Source organism: Hypanus sabinus, chromosome 2, assembly GCF_030144855.1.
Source record: "Hypanus sabinus isolate sHypSab1 chromosome 2, sHypSab1.hap1, whole genome shotgun sequence".
NCBI lineage: Eukaryota > Metazoa > Chordata > Chondrichthyes > Myliobatiformes > Dasyatidae > Hypanus > Hypanus sabinus.
Window position 1 is genome coordinate 197,911,554 of NC_082707.1, and position 20,785 is coordinate 197,932,338.

A 20,785-nucleotide genomic window follows, 5' to 3' on the forward strand; every position below is an offset into this window, starting at 1 on the left:
TTTATAATAACCGAGAAGCTAAGAAGCAAAGATTAGTCCTTGGAAGTGCAAATACTCCTTGAGGAATTGGCCTCATGATCCTATAGCAGCAAGTGGGTTATATAACTCAGGTCACAAGCGGAACCATTCCTGAATGATTATGTTCTGCTCCACTTTTCACTTTGAAAACTTAAGCCAATATGAAAACTTTAAACCATTCATTGTAGTTCCCTTGCCTTTCAATTTTCACTTGTTAGAATGCTTGTCATAAAGCCAATTAACTTCTTCTGAAAATCCAGCTAATCAAATCACAGGGCGTAATCCATGATGGGGTTATTAACTTTAGCGTCGGTCAGGATGATGGTAACTATTGAATTCCTCCACTTAGATACCTTCTGCTGGTGCCCCATTATATCAAACTGAACTTGCACATCAGATTTTCTCTTTATTACAAGCTCTTTAGTGCAAGCTTGATTTCAACGTTGAAGAAAAGTTTGGATAGGTACATGGATGGTTGTGGGATGCAGGGATATGGTCCAGGGGTAGGTGAATGGGAGTAGGCAGCTTAAATGATTTGTCATGGACTGAGGAGCCTGCATCTCTGCTGTACTGAGAGAGAGAGCTTGGGGATGCCAAAATGGAAGGAACAGTTACATTTTGATGTAATATGGATCATAGTCTCCCTTTGGGGTCTTTGCTTTTGCTGGCATGCTGGGTGATAAGAATGCCATTGCTTTATGCCAGAATAAGTGGGGAGAGGGGGAGGTGGGATAGTTGATGGTGCAAGCATGTGGGACAAGGGCAGGGGTCTAAGGAGTTCTTACTATTTTTCTATCAATCATTCTTTGGGGATTTTCTCCTGATTCACGGATGTCTGCGAAGAGCAAGAGTTTCAGGTTGTTTACGGTATATGTTCTCTAATATTAAATTGAACAGTTGAACCTTTGTACTTTTCTATGACTCTATTAATCTACCCCTGAACAAACGGATTAGCAGGAGTAATCCACGTGGCTTCTCAAGCCTTCTCCTCTATTTAGTGTGATATGCTTTATAACCTCAACGCCACACGCACGTCAATCTCTGGCAACCTCTTGGCTCATGGTTTTCAAAAACCGTAAAAAGATTTTGCCTCCACTGGCCTTTGGAAGAAAAGTTATTTTGCATCATTGATGCTAACCCCATATTTTCTAGATCTTCCCATAAGAGGAAACATCCACTCTATCAACACTTTTCATCAAGACCTTTCTTGCTCCTTTGGATGAAACCAGCAGCATATACAGCCATCCTGCCTAAGGCAACTTGCCTATTCCAGATGACATAAAATACCGCAGATGCTGGAATCCAGAGCAACACCAAAAAGGTTGAAGAAATTCAACAGGTCAGGCATAATCTGCAGCGGTATGGTGGCGTAATGGTTAGCACATCACTTTACAACACCAGTTTAATTCCTGTTGTTGCCTTTATGGAGTCTATACGCTTTCCCTGTGACCACCAGCCCAGGCAGTGTATTCCAGCACTTTCTGTGTAAAAAAATATTGCCTCTCACATCTCCTTTGAAATTACCCCATTCTGGTATTAGACATGTTAATGGCAGTAACAATAACTTATTGGACATTGTTAATGGCACTAGAATTTTCATTCCAGATTTACCATAAGTGGGATTGGAACCCATACTTGGAATGAGGGATCTGGCCTCTGGATGCAGGTCCAGTAGATTAACCACTTTGCCACCACATGCCATCTTATTACAGCATACCCTGATGTCAGCCACGATTCATCTGGTACATTCTTGTCCCTGAGTCAGCTTTGCTCACCCCGAGATGCATGCATTAATAAAACTGGCAGCTCCAGCACGGACCTTGTCCATCGGTGTTACATAATACCAGAGCCAGCAGGGGATTTATCAATTGACCTTGTGAAACATGTGAAAGTGGATGGTAAGCAAGAATTTGTATGTGTAACCAACACTTTAAAGCTTGTAACATCTCACACAACATGCTGCAGGAACTCAGTAGATCAGGCAGTATCTATGGTGGGGAATAAATTCAACATTCAAATTTAAATGTAAATATTATTATCAAAGTGTATATATATATATGTCACCATATACAACCCTGAGATTCATTTTCTTGTGGACATGCACGAAAATCTATTGAATATTAACTATAACAGGATCAATGAAAGATCAACCAGAGTGCAGAAGACACCAAACATGTAAATATAAATGTAAATAAAGAGTAATAAGTAAAGAAAATGTGAGATGAAGAGTCCTTAAAGTGAGATCATTGGTTGCAGGAACATTTCAATGATGGGGCAGGTGAGTGTAGTTATCCCCTTTTATTCAAGAGCCTGATGGTTGAGGGGTAGTATTCAGGCCTAGACCCTTCATCGGGACACCCACCATTCAGCATCGGCAGAATCTCTCATGTTTAAAGCTTTCAGCATGACCTTCTTTGACAAGTTCTGCTTCAGTGTTCCAAGATATTGAAAACTTGATGTTTTTTATATAATGACTTACAGCAATAATGATATTACCTCCTCAAATATCCAACAGAAAAGTCAGCAAACTAAGTACAACACATAAGGAAGATTAACCAAAGGCACAAGTTTTAAGGAAAAAAAATTAGACAAAAGGCTAAAAGTCGCAAGCTGGAGAGGTTTAGAGAGGGAATTCCAGAATGTGGGGTCATAGAGTCACAGAACACTACAGCACAGAAATAGGCCCTTTGGCCCATCTAGTCCATATCAAACCAGTAATGTGTCTAGTCCCATAGCTGGCCATAGCTCAGACATGGACTATAGCTCTCCATTCCCAGGTTTAGCAGCTGAAGGCATGGATGCCGATGGTGAAATCAGAATTGGAGGAATGGAGGAAGGTGGTAAGGCTGAAAGAGATAGCAGAAATAGGAAAGGGAGAGACAATCAAGGGATTTTAAAATGACTGAGAATTTAACATAAGGGCACTTCCTTTGTACTCATCTTAAATAGTTAGTGGATGCAATGGTATGAGTATGTTTCCAGTTCACTGTTAAGAACTCTTGAAAAATACTTTTATATCCAAGGCTATGATTATTGGATTTGCAATGTTGAGGAGCTACAGGCAAATTTTGAAGAAGTCCATAAAATTGGTTATTAGATGGGCATCTTGAAATCTTATCCTAAAAATATCATTGTATGCTGAAACACACACACATTCACACATGCACATTATGGTTGACTCTGGTTTTGTGTGTGCTGATACGTCTGTAGGAGCTGTGGTCTCTTCCAAAGATGGGATAGCAGATGGCTGACTATGCATTTGCACAGGTAGCTTGTGAAGTAGCTTGATATGACCATTTTGCTGTGTGCTTGTTCTGGTTTGCCCCCCAGAAGAAGGCAAAATCACTGCCCTGTGTTTAAACTGGCCATCTCCCACCCAAATGATCTCGTTAGGTGCAGTGATGTCAAATATCAAAGAGCCTGGGTTTCTTGAGCTTTGATGATTGAGAGGCATTCAGATCTATTCTAGCTGGGATTGTCCATGAAGGTTCTGGAATTCTAGGTCCTGAAGTTCTTATTGTGGTGTTGGAAATCCCTGTGCATGGTGTCTTTTAGTGTGAGTAGTCATTGCATACTGACCATTGCTTACCACCGAGCAATATCTGTTTGCATGCAGGAACGCATACACACAACTGTGAGATACCCAAGGAATTAGTTCTCACTTTTCCTGCGAATCTGTAGGGGTCATATCCAATGTTCCTGATGTAGCCTCCTTTACATTGATAAGATCCAACATAAATTTGGGACTGTTTTGTCGAGCACCTCCACTCCATCTGCCAGAAGTGGAATTTCCCAGAGGCCAACCATTTTAATTCATATCCCCATTCCTGTTCTGACATGGAGGTCCATGGCCTCCTCTTCTTTCATGATGTGACTCTAGGGTTGGAGGAGCCACACCTCATGTTCTGTCTAGGTAGCCTCCAACCTGATGGCATGAGTATTGATTTTCTCTGTAATTTTTTTCAATTTTTTTTCTTTCCCCTCCCCATTTTCTCTTCTTATATTCCCCACTCTCCCTACTTGCCGGTCACCTCCCCCCTGTGCTTCTCCTCCTTCCCTTTCTCCCATGGTCCACTCTCCTCTCCTATCAGATTCCTTAATCTCCAGTTCTTTGCCTTTTCCACCCACCTGTCTTTACCTATCATCTTCCAGTTAGTTTCCGTCCCGTCCCACAACCTTCTTATTCTGACATCTTCTCCTTACTTTCCAGTCCTAAGGAAGTGTCTCAGACCAAAAGATCGACTGTTTATTCTGCCTGAACTGCTGAATTCCTCCAGCACTCTGTGTGTGTTACTCTGGATTTCCCAGAGTCTGCAGAATCTCCTGTGCTTCTGTTTCATTCTACCTTCTTTCTATGCAATCGATTTATGCAACCAGTTGGTTCCTGTTCCTTTAAAAGGCAGCAAGAGAGACGGTTGGATTGAAGGGCAGAGGTGCCCTTGTCTTTACAGCAGCCTCCATTGGAAGGCTGAGAAACAGACACATACTCTCAGCATGGATTCCATCACCGTTTTGTGAGTGCACAGCTAGTATCCATTCGCCTGCAGGGCAAAACAAAATTATAAGGAAGCCCCTCTAGTGCCCTGCACCCTGTGAGGCAGTAATAAACTACAGAGCATTTAGCTGCATGGCTGAGCACTGGTGGTGTGTGCTCACATCAATTCTGGCAACTGCCAGTCAAACACGAGATGAGAGCATGAAAGATCTAATCTTCCAAAGCCAAGGGGATGTCTTACTTGTGGATGTGTGTAATATTTACCAAGGTGAAAGGCAGCAACATCAAGTATGACAGGGGGAAAAAATACAGAGTATAACCTTGTTATCTTTAATGACCTGATCATCACCCTTCACTTTGCCTTGCTCATATATCTCTGTCTTTTGTGTGTCTGCATGTGTGTGTGTGTGTGTGTGTGTGTGTGTGTGTGTGTGTGTGTGTGTGTGTGTGTGTGTGTGTGCGCGCGTGCGCATGGGTGGGTGATCAAGAGGTAAGGGGCTGCTTTAACTGTTGCCGCTTGTCTGCTCTGCGAACACAGTGGCCATGCTACATTGGCGCCGGAACGTGTGGTGACCCTTGCGGGCAGCCCCCCCCCCAGCACGTCCTTAGGTTGTTTCTGTCATTGGCGCAAATGGCGCGTCTCACTCCAGTTTCCACCTACGCGGAGCGGCACAGTGCCGTCGAGGTCAGCATGATGCCTTGCAGCACTCGCCACCCAGGTTCAGCTGCCTGTGAGGAGTTTGTACACTCTCCCCGTGACTGCGTGGGTTTCCTCCGGGCGCTCTGGTTTCCTCCCACAGTCCAAAGATGCGCCGATTGGTGGGTTAATTGGTCATTGTAAGCGGTCCAGTAATTATGCGAGGGTTAACTCGTCGGATTGCTGGGCAGCTGGCTCAAAGAGCCAGAAAGTCCTATTCCACTCTGTAGGTCGATAAATAAAAATAAGTAAGTGAATCTGAATTCTCTCTGTCTTTAATATTCAAACTCTACTTACAACCAAGAACTCAGATAACATCTGCTGTTATTTACCTGATCTGCTTGTGTATCATAGAGAGATGTTGCTACACTGATATGAGCCATTCAGCCTGTGGTGCAGGCATTGTTCCATGTTGAAAGAGTTTTCCACACTCTAACTTTATTACCTACAACCCTGAAAATTAATCATCCTTTGGCCAGGTGCCTTATCGAAGCGTTTGTACAACCCATATCCAACAACTGCTAAAGGCAGCATATTCTAAAGCTAACTGCACTATAAAGGCACTCACAAAATGCTGGTGGAACACAGCAGGCCAGGCAGCATCTATAGGGAGAAGCACTGTTGACGTTTCGGGCCGAGACCCTTTGTCAGGACTGTTTCTAGTGATAGAAATAATCATTATATATAATAATAACGTATCATATAATATACCAATCAAATGGTGAAAGGCCTTGCTAGAGTGGACATGGTGAGGATGTTTCCTATGCTGAGGGAATCTAAGACCAGAGGACACAGCCTCAGAATAGAGAGGCATCCTTTTAGTATGAAGATGAGGAGGAATTTCTTTAGCTAGAGAGTAGAGTATCTGTGGAATTCTTTGCCACAGGTGGCTGTGGTTCCACACAGAAGGTTAGTTAGGAAGGTTCAACCGCTAGGTATTAATATTGAAGTAGTAAAATGGATTCAAGAGTGGCTGGAAGGAAAATGGCAGATAGTAGGGGTGGCTAACTGTTTGTCAGGTTGGAGGCCAGTGACTAGTGGTGTGCCTCAGGGATGTGTACTGGGTCCAGTGCTGTTTGTCATATACATTAATGATCTGGATGATGGGGTGGTAAATTGGATTAGTAAGTATGCAGATGATACTAAGATTGTGGTGTTGTGGATAATGAAGTAGGTTTTCAAAGCTTGCGGAGAGATTTAGGCCAGTTTGAAGAGTGGGCTGAAAGATGGCAGATGGCGTTTAATGCTGATAAGTATGAGGTTCTACATTTTGGTAGGACTAATCAAAATAGGATATCCATGGTAAATGGTAGGGCATTGAGGAATGCAGTAGAACAGGGTGATCTAGGAATAATGGTGCATAGTTTCCTGAAGGTGGAATCTCATGTGGATAGGGTGGTGAAGAAAGCTTTTAGTATGCTGGCCTTTATAAATCAGAGCATTGAGAATAGGAGTTGGGATGTAATGTTAAAATTGTACAAGGCATTGGTGAGGCCAAATTTGGGAGTATTGTGTACAGTTCTGGTCACCAAATTATAGGAAAGATGTCAACAAAATAGAGAGAGTACAGAGAAGATTTACTAGAATGTTACCTGGGTTTCAGCACCTAAGTTACAGAGAAAGGTTGAACAAGTTGAAGGATGAGAGGGGATCTGATTGAAACATATAAGATTATTAAGGGTTTGGACATGCTAGAGGCAGGAACTGCGTTCCCAATTTGGGGGAGTCCAGAACCAAAGGCCACAGTTTAAGAATAAAGGGTAGGCCATTTAGTACAGAGTTCAGGAAAAAACTTTTTCACCCAGAGAGTTGTGGATCTATGGAATGCTCTGCCTCAGAAGGCAGTGGAGGCCAATTCTCTGGATGCTTTCAAGAAAGAGTTAGATAGAGCTCTTAAAGATAGCGGAGTCAGGAGAAATGGGGAGAAGGCAGGAACTGTACTGATTGTGGATGATCAGCCATGATCACATTGAATGGCGGTGCTGGCTCGAAGGGCTGAATGGCCTACTCCTGGGTCTATTGTCTATTAAAAGTTAGGTCTTTATTCTTTGGAGCGTAGAAGTTTGACGGGGGACTTGATAGAGGTATTTAAAATTATGAGGGTGATAGAGTTGACATGGATAGGCTTTTTCCATTGAGAGTAGGGCAGTTTCAAACAAGAGGACATGGGTTGAGAGTTAAGGGGCAAAAGTTTAGGGGTAACACAAGGGGGAACTTCTTTATTCAGAGAGTGGTAGCTGTGTGGAATGAGCTTCCAGTAGAAGTGGTAGAGGCAGGTTCGATACTGTCATTTAAAAAAAAAATTGGATAGGTAGATGGACAGGAAAGGAATGGAGGGTTATGGGCTGAGTGCAGGTCGGTGGGACTAGGCGAGAGTAAGTGTTCGGCATGGACTAGAAGGGCCGAGATGGCCTGTTTCCGTGCTGTAATTGTTATATGGTTATATATGGTTAAGTCTTTATGTATATCTAAGGAAGATAGATTCTTGATTGATCAGGGCATGAGGGACACGGGGGGACAGCAGGAGACTGGGACTGAGAGGGAAAATAGATCAGCTATGATGAAATGACAGAGCAGACTTGATGGACCAAATGGCCTAATTCTGCTCCAATATCTTATGGTCTTAAGGCCTTATATAATAATATATAATATACAATAAACTTTATATATAATATATCAGTAATCACTATAAAGACACTATGATAGCAATAATCATTTAATGAGGTATAAGCTTTGCAATCAGGAAATAAACCAGTGCAGGTTCATCGGACACTTTTACAGCAAGGTCCTGTGATGTTTAATGTGTTATTCTAACATGACCTGAAGTTACATGATTACACAAGTAGCAGGATTGAACATGTTTTGGAGACAGCAGTTGGCAAAGTTTCATGTTGAGAAAGAAATAAATCAGTTTTCTCTTCACTATTGGTTGTCACCAACTTGTTTTACTGATAGGTGGAGGCGCAGGTAGTGTTGAGGAAACAGTGGATCTGCAGAAGAACTTAGACAGATTAGGAGAACGGACAATGAAGAGTTAATGATAAAGAGTGATTGACAACTCTGTGCCTGTACCTGCCAGGGTTTAGAGGAATGAGGAGGGGATCTCATTGAAACCGATCAAATATTGAAGGGCCTGTTTAGAGTGGACATGGAGAGGATATTTTCAGTCGGGGGTGGAGGGTGGTGTGAGTCTAGGAGCAGTGGGCACAGATACAAAATAGAAGGACATCACTTTTGAACAGAGATTAGGAAAAACTTCTTTAGCCAGAAGGTGGTGAATCTATGTAGTTTGATAGGTTGTTTGGTTGATAGATCAATAGAGGTTCTTGTTTTGTAAATGTGGCAAAGTTTATGAGGAGAAGAAGAGGAAATGGAGTTGAGAGGGACAATAAATCAACCATAATAGAATGGCAGAACAGACTTGATGGGCCAAATGTCTTATTTTCCTATGGTCTAATTATTATGCAGTGATCCCTTAAAGCAAAGAATTTATGTGGAAAGAACTGTGTTCGCATAGCCCCAGAACACTTCCTGGAACTTACAGATGAATGGAATGTAGAACTACGGTAGGTAAAGGAATAAATATGAGGATATCAGAAATAATTACAGGAATAGCCCACCCAGCTCTTTAAGCCCAGTTGGACATTAAACAAGATTATGTCTGAACTTCTATCTCAATGAGATTCTATCTCAAAAAAAAAACATTTCAGGAATAGGTTCTTCCTCTCTGCCACCCAATTTCTGAATGGACATTGAACGCATGAATGCTACCTCACTACTTCTTTGTTCTCTTTTTGCACTACTTACTTAATTTAATCTTTTTAATATAGAGTCACAGAGTCACAGAAAAGTATAGCACAGAAGCAGGCTCTCTGGCCTATCAATACCATGCTGAACCATTTAAATGGCATACCCCCATCCACATGCACCGGGACCATAGCCCTCCAACCCCTGCCATCCATGTACCTATCCAAACTTATCTTAGCCATTGAAACCGAGCTCGCATGCACCATTTGTGCTGGCATATACTTACTGTAATATACAGTTTTTATTATTATTCATTGCAATGAACTGCTGCCTCATAGCAACAAACTTCATGACATACGCCTGTGATAGTAAACCTGATTCTGATGTCATTTCCTCATTTCCCTTCTTTATCCCTGTATTTTATTTTGTTTCCTTTTTGCACTAAAGTCTTGTATTTGCTCAGTGCTTTTATTTTGCTCTGCACTTTGTATAATTTATGTTTTGTGTGTAGTTTGAATCTATGTGCCCATGATGCTGCTGCAAGAAAGATTCTCACTGTACGTACATCTCCCTGTATTTATACACAAGACATTAAACCTGACGACTTAATTATTCCATTATTTGTCCGATATACAGAAATCTATCAATCTCTGTTATTATTAAATCAATAACTGAGTCTCACAGCAGCCTGAAATAAAAAAATGAAAGATTTATCACTCTCTTGAGCGAGGAGTTTTTTCCTGATTTGAAACCCAGATAGCTTACCCCTTATTTTGAGACTGAGGCCATTACTTCCAGGTCCCGCGGCTAGGCCAACGCTCCACTTTGCATTTCTCCTGTTGAGCCTTGTGTGAGTTCCTACTGCAGAAAATTGTAGAAGTAAGATAATTAGAGGCAAGAAAAGAGGAGGTCATGAAGATCAAGGAATTAATGGTTATGTGGAACCTGGCAGAGACCAGGAGAAGATAACCCACGATGGATATTGAATGTTGGGATAGGCTTGAGGGGCAATACTCCTGCTCATATTTAATTGTGCTTGTGTACTTCTGTTCTTCCTTATGCCTGAACCCTGTTTTCACATTTCTTTCTGGAGTTTCCATGTGAGCCTCAGAATATTTATTTATGTAGTTATTGAGATACAGCTTGGAAAAGGCCCTTCTGGCCTTTAAAGCCATGCTGCCTGGCAACCCTCGACTTAACCTTCGCCTAATCATGGGACAATTGATAATGACCAAATAACTTATCAACCGGACTGTGGGAGGAAACTGCAGCACTGGGAAGAAACCCACACTGTCACGGGGAGAACATACTAACTTCTTGCAGGCAGCAGCGGGTCGCTGGTCAAGTCAAGTCAAGTCAACTTTTATTGTCATTTCAACCATAATTGCTGGTATAGTGCATAGTGAAAATGAGACAGCTTTTTCAGGACCATGGTGTTACATGACACAGTACAAAAAACTAGACTGAACTACGTAATAAAAAAACAACACAAAGAAAGCTACACTAGACTACAGACCTACACTGGACTGCATAAAGTGCACAAAAACAGTGCAGGCATTACAATAAATAATAAACAGGACAGTAGGGCAAGGTGTCAGTCCAGGCTTTGGGTATTGAGGAGTCTGATAGCTTGGGGAAGAAACTATTATGTAGTCTGGTCGTGAGAGCCCGAATACTTCGGAGCCTTTTCCCAGATGGCAGGAGGGAAAAGAGATTGTATGAGGGGTGCATGGGGTCCTTCATAATGCTGTTACCTTTGTGGATGCAGTGTTTAGTGTAAATGTCCGTGATGGCGGGAAGAGAGACCCCGATGATCTTCTCAGCTGACCTCACTATCCGCTGCAGGGTCTTGCGATCCGAATGGTGCAATTTCCAAACCAGGCAGTGATGCAGCTGCTCAGGATGCTCTCAATACAACCCCTGTAGAATGTGTGTGTAATGTGATTCAATGGTACTGTGAAGCTTTGCACTAACCATTGTCCTGTTTAGGACAGTGATAAGGAGGAATTTCTTCAGCCAGAGGGTGGTGAATCTGTGGAATCCATTGGCACAGGCGGCTGTGGAGGCCAAGTCATTTAAGGCAGAGGTTGAAAGATTCTTGATTAGTCAGGGCATGAAGGGATATGGGGAGGGGGCAGGAGATTAGGGCTGAGAGGGAAAGTGGATCAGTCAAGATGAAATGTTGGAGAAGACTCGATGGGCCAAATGGCCTAATTCTACTCCTATAGCTTATGGTCTTAAACCACAGGCTCCCCATGGTGTACTCGTTATAGAGCTTTCGGCAATGCCTGTGGCCCTCTGTTATTTCAGAGATCTTGACTTCATTTGCAAATTAACATAGCATATGTTCTGGATTTCAAGCTTCACAAATACACATAAATTATTTGTTTCAGCCATAACTTTTCAAAGGCACATTTTGCAAAGTTGTATTTTCCATGCAATGAAATCATCAAATGACACTGATAGGATTTACATTACAAAATTCCAACACTCAGCAATACAGTCACTGGTTTACCACCAGAAATGTTTGCAATTGAAAAGAAAGTGCTTAAGAAGTAAGTCTTACAACTGTAATCACTTGTTGAAGGAGGACACAGCAACACGAGCAGGAAAGAGTCACCTGGTCCCTCAAGCCTGCCTCACCATTCCACATGATCATGGCTTGTCTACCCCAGTCCCCATTTCTTCTTCTGTTCCAATTCACTACAGTACACAACTGCCCCATTTCAAAACTGTATCCACCACTTCTTTGAATACTCACAGCGATTTAAGTACAGCTTAAATCTCTACAGCTTTTTGCAGGTCCAGAGATCCGCCACAAAGCAAATTCCAGTGAATTACCACAATACAATTTAGCTGCTTTTGATAGCACCAGCCTCTCTTCCCAGGAAAAACCACAGTGAACCTCTTCTGGACTACGTCCAATGCTCCTATGTAGATTTTCTTAAGTAAGGGGAACAAAACTGTACCCATTGCCATGGAAGTTAACTCACTTGCAGCCTGTACAATTGCAACAATACTTTCTCCCCTCCTATCCTTTACCATTCCTTATTCTTGTTTCCCTCTCACACCTTCTCTTCCAACCTGCCCATCACCTCCCACTGGTGTTCCTCCCCCCTTCCTTTCTTCTATGGCCTTCTGTCTGTCCTCTCCTATCAGATTCCCCCTTCTCCAGCCCTTTATCTCTTCTACCATTCAACTTCCAGCTTTTTACTTCTCTCCCGGTTTCACCTATCACCTACCACCTTATACTTCTTTTTCCTTTCACCCTGCCTTCTTGTTCTGACTTCTTTACCCTTCTTTTGCATTCCTGATGAAGGGTCCTAGTCTGAAATGGTGACTGCTTGTTCCCATCCATCGATGCTGCCTGATCTGCTGATCTCCTCCGGCACATTGTACGTATTGGTCTAGATTTCCAGGATCTGCAGTATGTCTTGTGTCTATGTAATGATACTTCTCTACTTTACACTCAAACGTCTTGGGAATAGTATTCAATATCAAATTGCTCACCTGACTGGTTGTTACATCTGTCATCTAACTTTTTGTGATTTACATATGTCCAATACACCCACATCCCTCAGCACTCCACTCATCTGCAGTCCTCCCCTACTCACGTAGTAGCTTTTCTTTTGATGCATGTCCTCTTTCACCACTGTACCCATTTGCCAGGTTTTACTTTCTCTGCTCACTCATCCCATCTCTATCTCTTCTAAGAATCCAAGCATCCTCATTGTAAGACACCCTCCCACTAATCATATCATTGGCTTACACTCTGTCCCTTCGCCAGTCATTAATACAGATATTAACAAACTGAGCACCAGGAACTAATTCTTAGGACAGTTCATTAATTTGTCTAGCCTGCAAAAGGCCATTTATTTTTCCTCACTATCTTTTATGTGATAACTTGCCTCCAACCCATACTAACACATTTCCCCCAATACTGCAAACCTTTATTTTGTGTGCAAATCTACTATGTGGACTTGTGTCAATTGCCTTCTGGGAATCCAAAAAAGATGATTTTGGAGATTCCTCTCTATTGACTCAACTTGTAACATCCATGATGATCTCTAACAAATTTATCAAATACCATTCACCTTTCTTAAAGCAAGTTGACTTTCTTTGATTGCACTACATGACTGGGTATTTCTCACTTAATTATAAACTCCAACACCTTGATAATTGACTCCCAGCATTTTGCCAATGACAGATGTTAAGCTAACTGACCCACAATTTCCCACATGATCTCCCTTCCTCTCTGAACAAGAGAGACACATTTACAGCTTTCCAATCTCCTGGAATTCAGTGAGTTTTTGTGGGTGCGAAGACACTTCAATTGATGGTTCCAATCCTTTTGTATCCACTTCCTTTAAAATCCTTGGCTGCAATCTTTCATCATAGTGGCTTCCTTAATACTTTGAACCTTCATGGTTCAAGATGCAAGATTGTTCAATGTCATTTCCAGTGCACAAGCTTAAAGGAGAGCAAAATAATTGTTCCTCTGGATCCAAAGCAGCATAAAAACCTAGAATATGATAAAGAACACCATAATAACAAAGCATAATCAAAATAAATACATAAAATAGCTCATATGCATAGATTGATTTTATGTCCATAAGTGAACACTAAGCACAGAACCGTCTGCACATTAGGTGTCTCTGACAGGATATGATAAAATAGTTGGGGTGGGGTGTGGAGGGTGGATTAGTGGGTGGAGGTGCTGCTCAAACTTATTGCTTAGGGAAAGCAACCGTTTACTGTCTAGCGGTCTCGATTTGGATGCTATGTAGCCTCCTCCCTGCTGGGATTGAGACAAACAGCCCATGAGCACATTGGAAGGGATCCTTCCCGTTTTTGACTCCTTTCTGTATATATGGCCTCAAGGGCAGGTAGGCTGGTGAGAGGGATTATAATTTCTTCTATCCTAGTTGAAACTTGCCCAATTATTTTCTTTTGGATATTTGTAGTGTCCTCCAAAACTTTGATGCAAAGGACTGATTTAAAGTATCCACTATTTCCTCAGTTCATTTTATTAATTCCCCAATACTTTTGGTTCCAATATTTACATGTTCTGAGAAATGCTTGTTTAATTACTCCTGGAGCAGGAAATATTCCCCTGTTTGCGATGGGACACTTATGGATTTTGCTGCCTTCTGGTTTGATGGTCACCAGACGTTTAAGGTCTGGTGTAATTTGCTCAGTGAGTTGTGCCCCTGAACTTAAATCAGAATTCCACTCACTAACAGCATTCAGATGATCTTATCCTGGATCTGAGGCTGATGATGTTTATTGTTACACCATACAGGCATCTTCTCCTTCTTTTCCAGTCATGTTGAAGGGTGTTGGCCCGAAATGTTGGCAATTTATTTCCATAGACGCTGCCTGACCTGCTGAGTTCGTCCAGATTTTTCTGTGTTTTGCCCTGGATTTCCATCATCTGTAGAATCTCTTGTGTTTTGATTTGCTACTCTCTGGGTAAAGTAGGGTTAAGTTCCTGAGAAATGTCCATAAGCCCATTTTCCTGTAAGTCCAAAATTAATCTTTATTTTTTGTTGTTTCATATTGTTTCACTCTGCATACATAGAAACATTGAAAACCTACAGCACAATACAGGCTCTTCAGCCCATAATGCTGTGCCGATCATGTAGTTACTTTAGAAATTACCTCGGTTTACCCATAGCCATCTATTTTCCTAAACTCCATTTACCTGTCCAGGAGTTTCTTAAAAGACCCTATTGTATCTGCCTCCACCACTGTTGCCGGCAGCCCATTCCACGCACTCACCACTCTCTGCATAAAAAACTTACCCCTGACATCTCCTCTTTACCTACTTCCAAGCACTTTAAAACTGTGCGCTCTTATGCTAGACATTTCAGCCCTGGGAATAAGCCTTTGACTATTCACACGATCAATGCCTCATCATCTTATACACCTCTATCAGGTCACCTCTCATCCTCCGCTGCTCCAAGGAGAAAAGGATGAGTTCACTCAACCTATTCTCATAAGGCATGCTCCCCAATCCAGACAACATCCTTGTAAATCTCCTCTGCTGCCTTTCTATAGTTTCCACATCCTTCCTGCAGTGAGGCGACCAGATCAGAGCACAGAACCACAAGTGGGGTCTGACCAAGGTCCTATAAAGCTGCAACATTACCTCTCAGCTCCTAAGTTCAATTCCACGGTTGATGAAGGCCAATGCACTGTATAACTTCTCAACCTTGGAGTCAACCTGCGCAGCAGCTTTGAGTGTCCTATGGACTCAGACCCCAAGATCCCTCTGATCCTGCATACTGCCAAGAGTCTTACCATTAATACTATATTCTGCCATCATATTTGACCTATTAAAATGAACCACTTCATACTTATCTGGGTTGAACTCCATCTGCCACTTATCAGCCCAGTTTTGCTTCCATTTCATTGAATATTCACCTCAGCCTACACATAATTAAACTAATAGGTTATATACCATTGATTATATTCCATTTGTTAATTAATACTACAAATTATTTTACAATTATTACTACTATGGGTGGCAGGGTGCAGATACATCTCTACCAAAGGGGGTGTAAGGGGTTTTTTCCCTCTGCTAACCTGCAGTTCATCCTTGGCAAGGTGTAGCACCTGCTTAGTTCCCCCACACTCCCAGTCAGGGTCCCGTGAAGCGATGGGAGCAGGTGGTGGATGCTCGTCTGAGCAGCGGGTGCACATCACAAGTCCTGGTTATGCCACCACTGACGCCAGGCAGACAGTCTCTGAAGAGAATTGATAATGGCTGGGGTCACCTGTCTTGCAGAGTCACTGCCCAGAAGAAGGCAATGGCAAACCACCTCTGTTCTAAAATTTGCTAAGAACAATCATGGTCAACAGATGGAAGACCATGATCGCCTATGACACACAGCATGGCACAGAACGAATGAAAGAACTACTATATTGGAAAGTTCTTTTACAATATTGGAGATTTTGCATTATATAGGATTTCAATAAGTCAGTTCCTTCATAACCTGGGAAAACCCTGTATTGATATTGGAGGGGGGAGAAAAAGCACACACACACACATTTCCTCAATCAAACCTCCAAATGGTTGTAAAAGTACTTAGAGAATGCACTTGTTCAATTTTGTGGTCATGTCTCTGGTATGCAAAGCTGAATGCTGAACCTTTGACTGAATGGTACAAAGCACTACCCATAGTTGATAAGAGGCAGTGGGGACATGTCTCCTCAGACTTGCCCAGTGAGCAGATGCTTGTACATGGGCGTTATGGAGTGAAAATGAACACAGGTAAAGCACCTGATCTACAGGTTCACCTGTGTGTTCTAAGTCAAAGGGCTGAGCCTGTGGCTGCTCACTTCTGCTATTTTTGAACTCCCCGTCCCTGTAACATTGATCCTTACTGACAATGCCTTGTTATGGAATCAGACTTAAACATCTTCTGTTTTATCATCAGCTTACAAACCAGTTCTCCTAAATGAGAGTAATTTGCCCGAAGTTTAGTGTTCTGTTCTCCAGTCCCATTTTCGCTGTAGTAAATGTTATTCTGTTAATTATTCATGAACCTACTAGAATAGATCCAGTGTAAATATCAGCCAGTAAGCCTCTTAAGCTCCAATAAACTATCCTGTTTTCGTAAATAGAAAATGGTTTCTAAATAAATTAGTTTTTCTAGTGCAATATTCTTAATCTGCAGTTTGTTTTTAAAACTGTATACAAATGATATGTATACACAAATTATAGAAAATGAGGTTCCACATAATTGGACGTCATTGTAGACATAAGCATATTCACACTGTGTGTACAGGCCACATGAAGTGTATTGGTTAGAATGTTAAGTGTTATTTGTACAGTTTGATCTCACGTTTTTGCAAGATCTCCTCTCATCGAAGCGTTCATCTGCTGCTCCGAGGTTTGCAGTATGCTTCGACTCACCAGAGTAACACATCACAGAAAGAAGCCTTTGTGTCTGTGCCAGCTCTTTCCTCAGCACTCTCACAATATTCAGTCCTCATGGAGTGGTGAGGGTGGGGGCCTCACCGGGGTGGCCTGAGAGAGAGCGGGGTGACCATAGAAACAAGCACACCAGCCGCAGCAGGCGAGAAAGATGGGAGAGACCCGTAAACCTGAGAGGCAGAGAGACGTTGTAGAGCCAAGTGTCCAATGCCTTGATGTCAGTCACTTAAGCAATTCCCCTTTCAATTCTACTATTGAATCTGGTTGCTCCAAGGTTTCAGGCATAAGAATTTCCGATCTGCTATATAGTCTTAATCTAAAATTCTCCTTTTGTAACTTACTCTGTTGCTTATTATTCTCTGTAAACTCTTCATAACTTTGACTAAGTCCATTATATCTCGCTCTAAGATTATCTGCTCCAGAGAGAACATTTCTCAATGAATAGCCATTCCTCCTGATTGATTTGTGGTCAGATTTCCAATGACTGTGTCAGAACATACTTTCTGATACAAACCATGTTCAGTTCTTAAGTTTGCTTCTCTGAGAGTTTGTCCATGTTTGGTATCAATTGGATCTTTGACCAAACATGATCATATCATAGCAACACATTTAAAATGCTGGAGGAACTCAGCAGGCTAGGCAGTATCTATGGAAAAGAGTAAACAGTTAATGCTTCAGGCTGAAAGCTTTCATCAGCACCAAAATGTCAACTATTTACTCTTTTCCATAGATGCTGCCTGACATAGAAACATAGAAAATAGGTGCAGGAGTAGGCCATTCAGCCCTTCGAGCCTGCACTGCCATTCAGTATGATCAAGGCTGATCATCCAACTCAGAACCCTGTACCTGCTTTCTCTCCATACCCCCTGATCCCTTTAGCTACAAAGGCCATATCTAACTCCCTCTTAAATATAGCCAATGAACCGGCCTCAGCTGTAGGGTTCTTCCAGTATTTCATGGGTGTTGCTTTGTATTTCCAGCAACTGCAGATTTTCTCATGTTTACGATTAATCCAGGTTCCAGCAGAGACTCAGAAGCTCACTTCTGGTTGTCAGCAAGCATAGCTTGAAGCATGACACTTATCATAAAGCCATAAGACATAGGAGCAGAGTTGGGGCCATTTGGCCCATCGAGCCTTCTCTACCTATCAGGTCTCACAGCCTTTCTATTAACAATAGGTAACACACACAGTGAAGCTATTTAACTTTTCCATGAATCCAACAGAACTAGAAAAGTAGTTTCATCCTATCAAATCCTATCTCTGTACCTGTAAGCCTTTATCCTGCACTCTGTAATTGTGTTACCTTGTCCTATTTCAATGCATTGCTGTAATTAATTAACCTGTATGAACAGTCTGCAGGTCCCTGCAACATTTGTTAGTAATAAATCAACTTATTAATAAATTTAATAATAGATTAATTTATCCATCATGGGTAAAGATGTCCCAAACATTGAGCACATCTACATGAAACACTTGCATGAAAGCATCATCAGGGACCCCACATTCAGGACATACTCTCTTCACACAGAGCTTCAGGACTGGCAACACCAGGTTCAGGAACCGTTACTATCCCTCAGCCATCAGGGTCTTGAACAAAGGCGATAATTTCACTCAACATCACTCGTCCCACCATTGAAATGTTCCTGCAACCAATGGCCACACACACAAAGTGCTGGAGGAACTCAGCAGGCCAGGCAGCATCTAGGAAGAGAGTACAGTTGACATTTTGGGCCGAAATCCTTTGGCAGGACTGAAAGCGTTAGAACCCCAAAGCACCCTCTCCCCCTTCCCTGTGCAAGCAGTAGCAAAACAGCTAAGTTCTCCCATCCCCTCCTTACCCACTTCAACAAAAATCGTCAGCGTCCACCAACCACCAAGCAATAGCAAAGCCCCCAAAGAGAGACCATGATCTGCAGTCAGCAAAAACTATTGATTACCCAGCAGTTTGTCATACAACAGGCTTATTCTCTCACTCACAAGGGACAGAGAGATGTCACCCATTTCACAGCAAAATAGGAGACTACCAGTCGTTGTTCCAATGTTACAGTCTGTTGTGTCGCTTTTTATTCTGAGATCCTCCGATTTGAGGAGAGTTGGCAGCTTACTCTCCCCACCGTCAGGCAAAAGAGAGAGAGGGAGCAACTGCTCAAGTACAAAAACCTTTATCCACAGCATCCGCTGCCACCAAGTCCTGAAGTTCCCTTTCTCACTATGCCTCAATCGGCAGCACCAACTTGGAATCGGTTGTCCACAGGTCCACACAGAGCTCTACCCTGGCGTCGTCCATGCCACGCCAGGAGAATGTCAGAAAACAGCTGGCCGATCAATGAACTCCAAAAATGGGATCTCATCGCCGTGAAAAAAATGCAGTTTAAGTGGTGTTACAGATCAGGGATCTCAACAGAACCCCAGCCACCTTCAAAAGGAAAAAAGAAACAGTAAAGGGAGGAATTTAAACCATTTCTGCAAATGAGCTCGAAGAGGCAGCCATTTGGTGACATATAAGACCATAAGATATAGGAGCAGAATTAGACCATTTGGCCCAATGTGTCTGCATCATCATGGCTGATCCAATTTTCCTCTCAGCTCCAATCTCCTGCCTTTTCTCTGTATCCCTTCAGGCTCTGACCAATCAAGAATCTATCAAACTCTGTCTTAAATATACATAAAGACTTGGCCTCCACAGCTACCCCGGCAAAGAACTCCACAATTTCACCACTCTGATTAAAGAAATTCCTCCTCATCTCCATTTTAAAAGTATGCCCCTCCATTTGACTTATATGCTCCCACCATAGGAAGAATTCTCTCCACATCCACTCTATCCAGGCATTTAGGTGTCATTGAGGTCATTTTTCTGAATTCTCATTTTTCTGAATTCTAGTGACTCCAAGCTCAGAGCCATTGAATGCTCTTCATATGACAAACAATTCAATCCTGGAATGTACTTTGATAATAAAATTTTCTTTGAATTTACTTTGAACTTTGAATTCACTAATTTATCAATTCCCCTTTGTCCTGCCACCTTCTCTGTAACTTAAAATCATCTTTCATAACATACTTTTTTCTGCTTTGCGCATAGAAAGTTAGTTATAAAAATAATTTATTTATTAGTAATTTAAGTAATTTTATAACTTACTTTTATAACAGACCTGAAACATTTAACTCTGTTTCTCTCTCAACAGCTGCTGCTAGACCTGCTGAGTTTTCAGTATTTTCTACTTTCATCCCATATTTCCAACATTTGCAATTCTTGCTGCTTTTTACACCAACTATTCCACAACAGTAGCTGGTTTAGGCAATCTGTCGCCAAGTTCACTCATGGACCCTGCTCATTGCTGGAATGAACAACATTTATTTTTTGAGCTTAATTATCTCTTGAACTGGATTGTCCATCCCAGTTACTGGGCACACAGTGATGACAATATGGCAACTGCTATGCCACGGCTCCAGCGACCGGGTTCAATCCTGTGCCAGGTGTCGCCTGTGCAAGGTTTGAACATTCACTTCTGACCTTGTAGGTTTTCTTTGGGTGCTCCGGTTTCCTCCCACGTCCTAAAGACATGTTACCGGATTAGTTGACAGTTATAGATTGCCCCTAGCATGTAGATGAGTGGTAGAGTCAGTGCAGTGGGGGGAAGATTTTGAGGAGAATGTGGGGAGATTAGTGTAAATGGATGTTTGATGGTTCACACAGATTCAACAGGCTGAATGTCTTTTGGGATCAGAAGTGAAAAGAGTGAGCAATTTCAAGTTCCTGAGTGTCAATATCTTTGTAGATTTATCCTGGGCCAACGTATTGATGCAGCTACAGAGGCAGGACAGCAAATTCATTTCAAGTGTGAGGAGGTTTGGTATGTCACCAAATACAAATTTCTACAGATGTAC